Source organism: Natator depressus, chromosome 24 (genome assembly GCF_965152275.1).
Source record: "Natator depressus isolate rNatDep1 chromosome 24, rNatDep2.hap1, whole genome shotgun sequence".
In the NCBI taxonomy this organism is placed as follows: Eukaryota; Metazoa; Chordata; order Testudines; family Cheloniidae; genus Natator; species Natator depressus.
The window spans coordinates 10,155,866-10,166,898 of NC_134257.1; the positions used below are offsets into that span (position 1 = coordinate 10,155,866).

General features: G+C 54.0%; 1 long non-coding RNA gene across 1 annotated transcript; it reads right to left on the reverse strand.

Annotated features, from left to right (window-relative positions):
• Nucleotides 1-6,131: 6,131 nt before the first annotated feature.
• On the reverse strand, nucleotides 6,132-10,815 carry LOC141977456 (uncharacterized). The gene is made up of 3 exons (XR_012636234.1): nucleotides 10,773-10,815; nucleotides 8,627-8,791; nucleotides 6,132-6,200 (listed from the first exon to the last, which is right to left on the reverse strand). It is a non-coding gene; the product is annotated as an uncharacterized LOC141977456 (long non-coding RNA).
• Between the last annotated feature and the right edge of the window lie 218 nt (nucleotides 10,816-11,033).

Sequence of the window (11,033 nt, forward strand, 5' to 3'; positions counted from 1 at the left end):
AAGTTCAATTGAATGAAAGGATTATTTTTTAAAAGGAGGGGGCGGCAAAGGGAGTTGATTGACATTCCCGAGGGCCCTATCGCAGAAGGATGGGGCTAGCAGTGATTGGAGGGGCCCAGGGGGGTGGGAGGAGCTGGGGAGTGTAAAAGAAAAAGGGAAAGAAAGAAAGAAAGAAAGAAAGAAAGAAAGAACTGGCAGTGAAAGGTGGGATGCAAGGGGCGGGAGAGGGAGGATGGAGAGTGAAAGTTTGAGAGGAAAGTTAATGAGGTGGAAATCAATCCCTCACTCAGATAGGGTCATGTTACCGCTCCCAGGGAAAGTGGGGGATGGAGAACAACAGGAACAGCGCAGGATTTCACCAGTCCCCAGTCCCTGGAGAGCTCTGTGGATTTAAAGGGCGCAGGAAGCCTGGCTTAGCAGGTGTCAGTGCTAGGCCCTGTCTGTTCGCACCGGTGTCAGTTAACGCAGTACAAAGGCCCTGCAGAGCAGTGCTGCACTGGTATAATGCAGGGCGTCACCTTGGGGCTTAGCACCAGGTCAGTTACACCCAGGCAGCCACCTGGGTGAGCATCCCCAGACTGGTGGCAGGTTCCGGATGGTGGGCGTGGAGGGAAGGTGGGCAGGACAGGCTGGGAATCATTCACAGGGCCTGGCTCTCCCTGCCCTGGCACCTTACACAGCTGCTTATACCAGGGCATGGTAATCCAAAATGCCATCCGCCTGCGTCTTACTTACACCTTTGCATCGCACTGGAAGCACAAAGGGGCCTTAACGTGGGTATGATCTGCCGTGACAGCCCCAAACATGCCAAAATCACGAGATTGGCTTGAGATTTGTATTTATTCATTTTTTTAAAGAATACATGTTGGGTTCAATCCATTGGGTCTCTGGTTTCTGAGCCTCCAGGGTCACATTCTCAGGCTCTTCTCTGCAGCCAGCAGGGCTAGAAACTTACTTTAAAAAAAGAAAAAAAAGAGAGACAGCTGAGAGTCTCCCATCATGCCCTGTCTCCAGGAGCTGGGGCTTTATGTAAAACATCCAATATTGCAAGACTTGTGATAAAGTCATGCAATCTGGCAACATTGTGGGATGGCAACGGATGCCCCCTTTATGCTGCCAGAGCGGCATTAATGGAACTAAGAATCAGGCCCTGCTGTTCTGACCTGGTACCATCTCACACTCACATGGCACTGGGGTAAACGACGGCCCCCGGGGAGGGGAGTGAGGCCCCAGAACTCCCAGCCCTTTGACTGATTCGGAGTAAGGCCCATTCTGCATAGGCACTGAGTTTTATTTTAACCCGAGGTTCTTTGCCTGAGGCCCCACCCCCCACTCCGCCCCCTCCCCCGTGGCCCTCCCCTCCTTCTGCCTCTTCCTGCCCCTGCTCCGCCCCCTCCCCTGAGACCCCGCCTTCACTCTGCCTCTTCCCACCCTGCCCCGAGGCCCCTGCCTGCCAGCTCTCCGCCCTCCCCCAAGCACCTCCCCCAGCCGCCAAACAGCTGATTGGCAGCCTCACGGGACAGCTGTGGCTGGTGGGTGCTGAGCACCCAGCCCCGGAGCACCCACGGAGTCGGCACCTGTGTCATTCGGACCCTCTAGTCTGACCCCCCGTATTACCCAGGCCAAAGAATCTCCCTCCAAATCAGTCAAAGGGCTGGGAGTTCTGATCAGCACTTGGATAGCGAGGGGGCCCTGCTCTGAATTTGTGCTTGGGGCAGGGGTGGGTGCGGAAGGAGCTTGGTAAAAGATTCCTTGGTTAAATCGAGTCCTACTCTTTCCCGGGCTGCCCACCCCTCCCCCCAGCCCCCCATGGCCAGGGAGCCCTGCTCTCACCCAGGGAAAACCTCCAAACCAGTCACATGCCCCATCCTGTTCTTAAAGAGATAGTTCCCATTACCCAACATACAGAGATTAGACGTATCGGGGGGGTAGCCGTGTTAGTCTGTATCCACAAAAACAATGAGGAGTCCGGTGGCACCTTAAAGACTAACAGATTTATTTGGGCATAAGCTTTTGTGGGTAAAAAAACCGACTTCTTCAGACGCATGGGAGCAGGTGGTGTGAACTTCACCTATTTATGGGTGCCATGCATCTGAAGAAGTAGGTTTTTTACCCACAAAAGAACAGAGAGACAGTCCCTGCCCCAAAGAAATGACCATCTAATTCATTAAAGCCTTTGGTTCAAGGCATCTGCTTGGACTGCCACTCAAAGCCACCACTCCCAGACATCGGCCGCTCGGGTGACCAGACGTCCCGTTTTTAAAGGGACAGGCCGGTATTTAAGCCCTCCTGCGGGTGTCCTAACATTTTCTTAAAAGCGGGCAAATTGTCCCATATTTTCTGTCTCCCCCCATACATGCCCAAATAAATCTGTTCGTCTTTAAAGCGCCACTGGACTCCTCAGAGATTAGAAGGGCCACCGCAGAACAGCTATCAGCACAATCCCCACAACTACGTCTAAAGATCATGCGAGATCAAAGCATTCCCACAATGACTGCAGGGGCCTTACACCAACCGTGAAACATACAAGCAGCTTTTCTTGCCATCACCTGGGTCTGAACCCAGAACCACCCAATCTGCAGCACGGCGCTCATCCTTGGTGGGAGTGATCGGCACTCGGGGAAGGGTGCCGTTAGCCCGAATGTGGCCCCGCCCAGACAGGGAGGCAAAGCACTCACTCTGCCAGCTCGTTACACAAGCATTTGTTGGGCAGCAAGTGCTGAGATTCTTGGTTTTGCTTCCTGGCTCCAGGCGCAGATTATGGGCCAGGCAGCACCAATGCCCAATGGGCCCCTAGACCTGGGACCGCTGCATGGCCAAGCAGGAGCTGCTGCTACTGGATGCAAAGTACCAAATCTCTTAGTGTAGAAGTTGAAGCAGAGTCACAAACATCTAGATGTGGTCTAGCTGCTGGGGAGTGAGCCGCAGAAGCACTCAGTTTAAGAGCATAAGAATGGCCATACTGGGTTGAACCGAAGGTCCATCTAGCCCAGTGTCCTGTCTTCCGATAATGGCCAATGCCAGGTGCCCTAGAGGGAATGAACAGAACAGTGTTGCAGTGGGGGAGGTTTAGGTTGGATATTAGGAAAAAGTTTTTCACTAGGAGGGTGGTGAAGCACTGGAATGCGTTACCTAGGGAGGTGGTAGAATCTCCTTCCTTAGATATTTTTAAGGTCAGGCTTGACAAAGCCCTGGCTGGGATGATTTAATTGGGGATTGGTCCTGCTTTGAGCAGGGGGTTGGACTAGATGACCTCTTGAGGTCCCTTCCAACCCTGATATTCTATGATTCTGTGAACAGGTGATCATCCAGTGATCCATCCCCCGTCGCCCATTCCCAGCTCCTAGCAAACAGTTTTGTGCGTTTCTACCAAAAGGCAACGGAATACGAGCCACTGCTCTGTCTGAGACCTGGGTTCTATTCCCAGTTCTGTCCGATGTGCCCTTACGCAAACTCTCAATTGTCTTTGGTGGGAAACGGAGGGAATGAGAGTTATCCCCAAGACGGGAACTTGGGCTGTGGCTGGCACAGGGTGTGGATTAGATCTCATGGGTGCTGGGCTTACAGCTGAGTGCCTCTTTCCCTAGGCAAAGTGCAATACCTAGGTGGCTCTGCCTCCCTCTGTTTCACTTTCCCCAAATCACACGCTAGCTGGAGCTTTTGGCAACATCCCGCGACGTTGTTGTCCTGCCTCAGAGGGTGCCACACTGTTGGTAACACTGTAAAGGCAAAGCTTGGGGAAAAGGTGAGTTTGGCCCATAACCCGTTTGGGTGTGTGTGCATGTCCCAGGCTACACAGAGAAGGGGGTGTGAATTGCACCTGTTTATGGCTGCAGTAGAACTGTTTTGCCCCCAGCTGCCCCTTTTCCACTTTCTACCTCCCAAGGACAGCTAGCCCTTCTCAGACGATTGAATAACAGGCCAGAGCTGGGGCTTAAAACCCAGCTGGGATTCCCAGCCAGCCGTGGGAAGCGGGTGTTATGTTTCACAGCATATCTTGCAGGAAGTTGGCAACGTAATACAACTTTATTGCTTACAAGTCAGAACGGTCACAAACAGGCTGCTCCCCCTGGGCGGCAGGTGAAGCCCCCTTTGGGGAGGCTAGCCTGCGGGCCCCGCCCCTTCCACCCACCACCACCAGAGGTCTGGCTCGCCCGTGGCTGGAAGAGCCCCAAGCCACCAGTCGGCCCAACCCCCGAGCACGGGGCTGCTGGTCGGCCCCAGCACCAGTCAGATCCCAAGGCTGGCCTGAGCAGCCCTGGCCATTTGGCTGGAGCTGAGCCCCCGCTGGCTTCAGGGAAGGGGGGGAACAAGGGCAGGGTCTCCCAGCAGAGCAATGGGGGGGCATGGCCTGGGTTAGGGGAGGCTTGGCCTCCCCTGGCTTATGGTACCCACCACCCATGCTGCTCCCTAAAACAGAGGGGAACAAGTCCCCACACCTTCCTCTATGGGGGTTGGACTAGATGAGGGGGTTGGATTAGATGAGGGAGTTGGACTAGATGACCTCCTGAGGTCCCTTCCAACCCTGATATTCTATGATTCTATGCTTCTATGCTGGCTGGCTGCTGGCTGACACCAACCACATGCTTGCTTCCCTACGGAGCCCCCTCCCTCAGGATTTAAAGTGACTGATCGTAATTTTAACACAGTTTTCAATACACCACAGCAGTAGCCAGAAAAACCCATGTGCTCCTCCTCTCACTGTCCTCTCCCTGCTTTGCCCCTTCACCCCGCCGCCCCAGCCCTGCTGCTCCTCCATATCCCCCCCGGCGGGGTGCGTCCCGCTCTCAGCGCTGGGTGGAGAACCAGCCCCTGGTCGGAGCGCTCAGCTCACCAGCAGCCTGGCCAGCAGGCTCCTTTCTTCCCCCACTGCCTGCGGCTGGGCCGGCGCCCCAGGAAAGCCTAAGACCCTCCAGCCCAGGGCACTGGCCAGGAGGAGCCAAGCCTTGCATGTGCCAAAGCCTCGCACAGCACCGGCACGGGGAAGCCTCTCTGCCCCACAGCTAAGCTCTGGAGTCGTGGGGGGCGGAAGCGATTTCCAGCCTGTTCACGCCCCAACTCTGCAGGCTCCACAGCAGCCCCCCAGGCAGGGGCATAGCACCCTCTTCACCAGCCCTGGGTCATGCCCCCAGGGAATGCAGGGTGCTCCATTCTCTAGACACCCTCCCCTGCTGAGCCACCTCTCTGGCTGGGTTCATAGAGTCATAGAATCATAGACTATCAGGGTGGGAAGGGACCTCAGGAGGTCATTTAGTCCAACCCCCTGCTCAAAGCAGGACCAATCCCCAATTAAATCATCCCAGCCAGGGCTTTGTCAAGCCTGACCTTAAAAACTTCTAAGGAAGGAGATTCTACCACCTCCCCAGGTAACGCATTCCAGTGTTTCACCACCCTCCTAGTGAAAAAGTTTTTCCTAATATCCAACCTAAACCTCCCCCACTGCAACTTGAGACCATTACTCCTTGTCCTGTCATCTTCTACCACTGAGAATAGTCTAGAATCATCCTCTTTGGAACCACCTCTCAGGTAGTTGAAAGCAGCTATCAAATCCCCCCTCATTCTTCTCTTCTGCAGACTAAACAATCCTAGTTCCCTCAGCCTCTCCTCATAAGTCATGTGTTCCAGACCCCTAATCATTTTTGTTGCCCTTCGCTGGACTCTCTCCAATTTTTCCTCATCCTTCTTGTAGTGTGGGGCCCAAAACTGGACACAGTACTCCAGATGAGGCCTCACCAATGTCGAATAGAGGGGAACGATCACGTCCCTCGATCTGCTGGCTATGCCCCTACTTATACATCCCAAAATGCCATTGGCCTTCTTGGTAACAAGGGCACACTGTTGACTCATATCCAGCTTCTCGTCCACTGTCACCCCTAGGTCCTTTTCCGCAGAACTGCTGCCTAGCCATTCAGTCCCTAGTCTGTAGCGGTGCATTGGATTCTTCCGTCCTAAGTGCAGGACCCTGGACTTGGCTGAAGCCCCTGCAGTCAGGTTCCCTGGGCCCTGTGCACAGTTCATCCTTGGGGCTTAACCCCTTCCTGCTGGCGCTGTAGCCAGGGGACAGGAAGCAGCTGGGTTATGTCGTTGTCAGCAGCAGCATGGAGGTATTAGTTACCTTTCGACACTGTGCGGGCAGGAAGGGACAAGCTGCTTCCAGCCACAGGGGAGGGTGGGGCGGCACGGGCGTGGAGAGATGAGCTCTGTAAAGACATCGGCCAGGTCATCCCTTCCTCCCACCCCAGCCACCCCCCGCAGCAGGAAGCAGCTCCCGTCCCTTTCCTCCCGCACAATGCCAAAAGGCTGCTGCTGGCCATATTCTGGTGTGAACCCTGGCAGAAATCGGGGGGGGGGAGGGCATGTGACCCTGTGTGCTCCCCAATGTGTTGCCTCGGAAAGACACGGCAGCAGGTACCAGGAGAGGTGAGTTCATCCCAGGGGCCCAGCCAGGCAAGGAGGGTGGAAAGCGCCGGGCAGGGAGGATTGGGTCAGTCGGTCACTCCCCGTGGGAGAGAGGTGTACGGGAGTGTGTGTGTGTGTGTGTGCGTGTGTGTGTGTGTGTAACCTCTCCCCATGGGGGGGAATAGGAGTGTGTGTATCACCTCTCCCCGTGTGAACCCTAAATCTTTAAAGATAAGAAGGTAAATAGAAAGAATCCAATTACACAGTATTTCTTTTTAACAGGGGCTCAGTCAACTTGATGTTAATTTGAACGTTTGTCCTGCCTAGTTCTGATTGATTGCCCTTGAACTCGCTTGAATACAAGTAATTTTACCAAGTGTCCCATATTCAGCATAGGGAAATGGGGTCACCCTATCAGCGGCCAGCCAATCAAAATCACCCCCCTCCACCCCTGAGCCTGTAGCCCTATGGGGCAGGCTGCCCAGTTTAGGGGGCAAGCGTCATTTTTAAGCCAGTAGATGAGAAACAAATTCTTGCCTTTGGCATAGTGTGGCCAGAGTTGCCTCAACTCCCCAGAGCTCAGGGCTCCTCAGTCCTGCTCCCTTTTAAGTCCATAGAGGTTTCATCTCTGCTTTCAGAGGGAGCTGAATTGTGGGCCCTGAGTCGTTACCCCAAATCTGCCAGGACAGCAGGCACATCTCTTGCAATGGCCACAGGATGTAATTCCCCCTCAACCCAGTGCAGATGGTCAGCACAAGGGCTTAAGAGGGATTTAAATGATGTGTAGGCTTCCTGCCAGCCCCTCTGCATTGGAGTGGGGATGCCCTCGCTGTGTGACCTTGGACACACCACTGCCCCTCTCTGTGCCTCAGTTTCCCCATCTGTAAAAGGAAAGCAATAATATTGCCCTCCCCCAGCAGGGGGAATTCACCCTAGGAGCTTAACTCTTCTGCAGGGAGACTCGCGTCAGATGTTTATTTCAATGACATTATTGGGCTCTTACCCTGATCACGTCCGTGGCCGTATTTCAGCTCAGGTTAGGAGAGGGAGGTGGGGTGTCTGGCTGTAGCCCATGGGCTGGCAGTCAGGGGAGAGCTGGGCTTGACTCCCTGCTTTCTTACCTACTCCCTGTGTGACCTGAGGCAAACCTTTTGTACTGATGGTTTAGCAACTGGTCTAGTTGGATCACCACCATCCTGTGAGGTGGACATAGTTAGACTGGTGTAAAGGCACCTCAATCGTTAGAGTGTACAGATGGAGACAAAATTAACTGTGTGTAGCTACATCTGGAATCTCTCTGGGCCTCCACTGCAGTGCTAGGCTAATACACCTTCCTTCAATGTCTTGTTTATTTAGCTTGGACCAGGACAGAGACATCTACATCCACCGTGGGCCCGCACAGCACTGCCCAGCTCCTACATAGCACTTTGTATCCAGAGAGCTCCAAGCAAATAGCATATCCTGCCCTGTAGTGGGGCAGCTGCCCCACTCCGCTAGGCAGGGGTTAAAAGCAGCTAAGCTAGGCTGATTGGGGAAGCAGCCACAGCTGTGGCCAGCTAAATTCGGGCCCAGCTGGCCCTGATAAGAGGGCTGTGGGCTAGGCGCTGGGAGGAGTCTCACTCTAGCTGTGGAGTGGGAAGGGTTAGCTGCCTGGGAGTGCAGGGGGAGCTCCAGCCTGGTAAACCCCCAGGCTGCAGGCCTTGGTGAAGGCCTACAGAGGTACTGGAGATACAGAGATACAGCCTGGGAATAGGCAAAGCAGCAGGTCCTAACCCCTTGCCAATGATGAGTGGCCATTACAGACAGCAGTCTGCCCCGGTGAGCGTAGGGCTAGATGATGACTGGCAGTAGCCACTGAGGCAAGGTGGGGTTGGAGGTTCCCCTGGGAGGGGAGACCCAGACTGTGGGTTACTGCTAGGGGCAGAACCCTGAGGTAAAGGGGCACCAGGGTCTGGGAGGGACATGCAGGGCCTGAGGCGGGTGAGCCACCGGCCTGAAGAGGGTGCTCTGGGCTGGAATTGAGCTAATTCCCAGGACAACTAGCAGGAGGCGCCATGCCGGTGAGTTTTCACTTTGCTACATGGCCCCATTTTACAGATGGGAATACTGAGGCACATGAGAACACACAGCAGGACAGTAGCAGAGCTGGGATCAGAACCCAGTCTTTTGAGTCCCAGCACCATTCCTTAGGCATAGGATGAGCCTGGCTCTGGAGAGGATTTTGTACCTCTACTACTTCAGGCCTGGTGGCTGACTGCCCTCTCGCTCAGTGGCAGCTGGCACTGGAGGTGTAAATGGTGCTCAAGGCCATGGGCGCGAGGCAGCCTCCAAACCCATGGGAGGGGTGATGTGAGGTGGAGCCCGGTCAATTGAGAGAGCCACTCAGGATGGGCTGCGGAGACAAAGGGAGGATAGAAAAGGGCTGGAGAAAAGAGTAATGAAACCCAGAGGAGGAAGGAGACAAGAGCAGGGAGCCAAGGGGTCCGTTTCTGTTTCAGGGATAATTAAGTACTTAGGTTCCTGGTACAGTGACAGTTAAGGAAAACAGAGAGCACCAGCTGCAGGAATGAAGAAAACCACAATTCATGCAGCTCCACTCTGCTGAGGGGCTGGCACCCCTCATAGGGATAGATCCTTTAATAGCAGGATTCTCCCCTTGCTCACATTCAGTGGGGATAATGCACTCCCCTACGGGCCCAATTTCCTATTGCCCTGCACCTTCTGACCCCACTGGAGCTGGGGTAAATAGTAAATTCACCGCAACACGCATGTTTCGGAGAACTGAAACGATTCCCAAACGTAACACCCATTTGCCGAATAGTTTCAGCCAGAAAATGATGATGTTGTTGTTTTTTAAAGGACTGAAGCACTGTTCATCAAACAGCTGGAGGATGACAAGATGCCGCGTGCCCAGCCATTAGCACTCGTTTGGGCTGGGGAAAACTGGCCTGGAATGGCCTCACTCTAGCTGGCGTGGAGATGATGGTGTCTGAGCTCCGCTCTCCTGCTGTACAGCTGAGGGCTCTGACCTAGGGGATCTCTCTCGAGCTCTCCTGGTGAAGCTAGACCACTGCCTATAATCATTAAACAGTCATTTGTCCAGCAAGCGACCGAGAGAATAACTCTGCAGCCTAGTGGTTAGAGTGCTTGGGTAGAAGACCTATGTCCCTGCTCCACTGACTAAGTATTTGTGCCCTGAGTGGCTAGTCAAGGTTGGGGGGTGGTCCAGCTGGGAGCAGAAATTGGGGGCAGTCAGGTATGTCTCTGGCCTGGTCTACACTAGGAAAAATCTACCCCCCTGAGTGACACAGTTAAAATGACCTACCCCCGGTGCAGACAGCGCTAAGTCGACGGGAGAATTCCTCCGTCCACCTAGCTACCACCTCTCAGGGAGGTGGAATACCTAGGGCGACAGGAGAAACCCTCCCGTCAGCCTGGTCACTGACAGCGGCGCTGCTGCCACGTTTTAAGGGTAGACAAGCCCCCTTTTGTGCATTTCCAAAGAATGTACTGAGCCCCGTGTCTCTGAACACAGAGGGAATCAAAGAGCAGGAACCAGCTTTGTTTGCTCCCAGCACCAAGAGCGCCCTTATCCGCTTGCACCCTATCACCCACTTCCTGCTAGTTTCTGAGCAGACTCGATGAGCCTTAGTTTTAGGGGTGGCCCCTTAACTCGCTCTTACAACTGGCTGAAATGGGGGACTAGTCCACACATCAGTTTAAAGAGGTTTTAACTCAACCCATAACAAGTTGTCACCCAGCTCATAACACCCTGGGGCAGCTTCAGCCAGAACGACCGAAAGAGCGCCCCTTCCCCACATAGCTGACTGTCTGGGGCCCCTTTGTATAATGTATGAGACCCAAGTTCCAATCCATTCACTGCATTGGGCAGAGGGGGGAAATGAAGCTGAGTCTCCCCCAGGCCAGCTGAGGCCCCTAAGGAGGCTGGGTCCTCCTCCCCATTGTGTGAATCTAGCTCCTAAGAAATGCCCCCAAACAAAATGTTTCAGGCCGGACAACACATTTTGTTCCCCCTTAAATGGACTGTCACAATTCACCAAAAGGTTTCTGAATTTTCAAATTCAGTTCGACCCAACCAATGTATTATTTATGTTTGAACTCCCAGTGAACCAAAATATCAATTATTCTCCCAGCTCCGACTGCCACCTGTGCAAAGTTGGTTGGGACAGTCCGGCTGGGGTTAAGGAGGCAACGTGCAAACAAAGTGGCAGGAGTGCTCTGGGGTTCGGCCAAGGGGAAACATCCCCTTCTTTTATCTGGGTCATTTAACGAGCCTCTCCGGTGACAGGACTGCACCTCGGTCAGGATCCAAGCTCCCTTCCTTGCCCAAAGATTCCCCTTGTCCCACGTACGCTCTCGCTGCTGTAGGCCACTTTCCACATGAGTTCTGCCTTCCTGCGTGGCTGCAATCTCAGTGCTGCTGCCTGCAGGTTTTCTGAGCACTGAGAACACCTGCCAAAGGAAAACACTTGATTGCTCACTGCCCTGTGTCTTGGGTGGATATTTAATGTTATTTTACACAGTGAGCCAGATCCCCAGGTGGAGTATTTCAGCCTAAATTCACTGAGATCACTGGGTCTGATTGTCGTTCGCGCTAAGGCCCCTTGACCCTG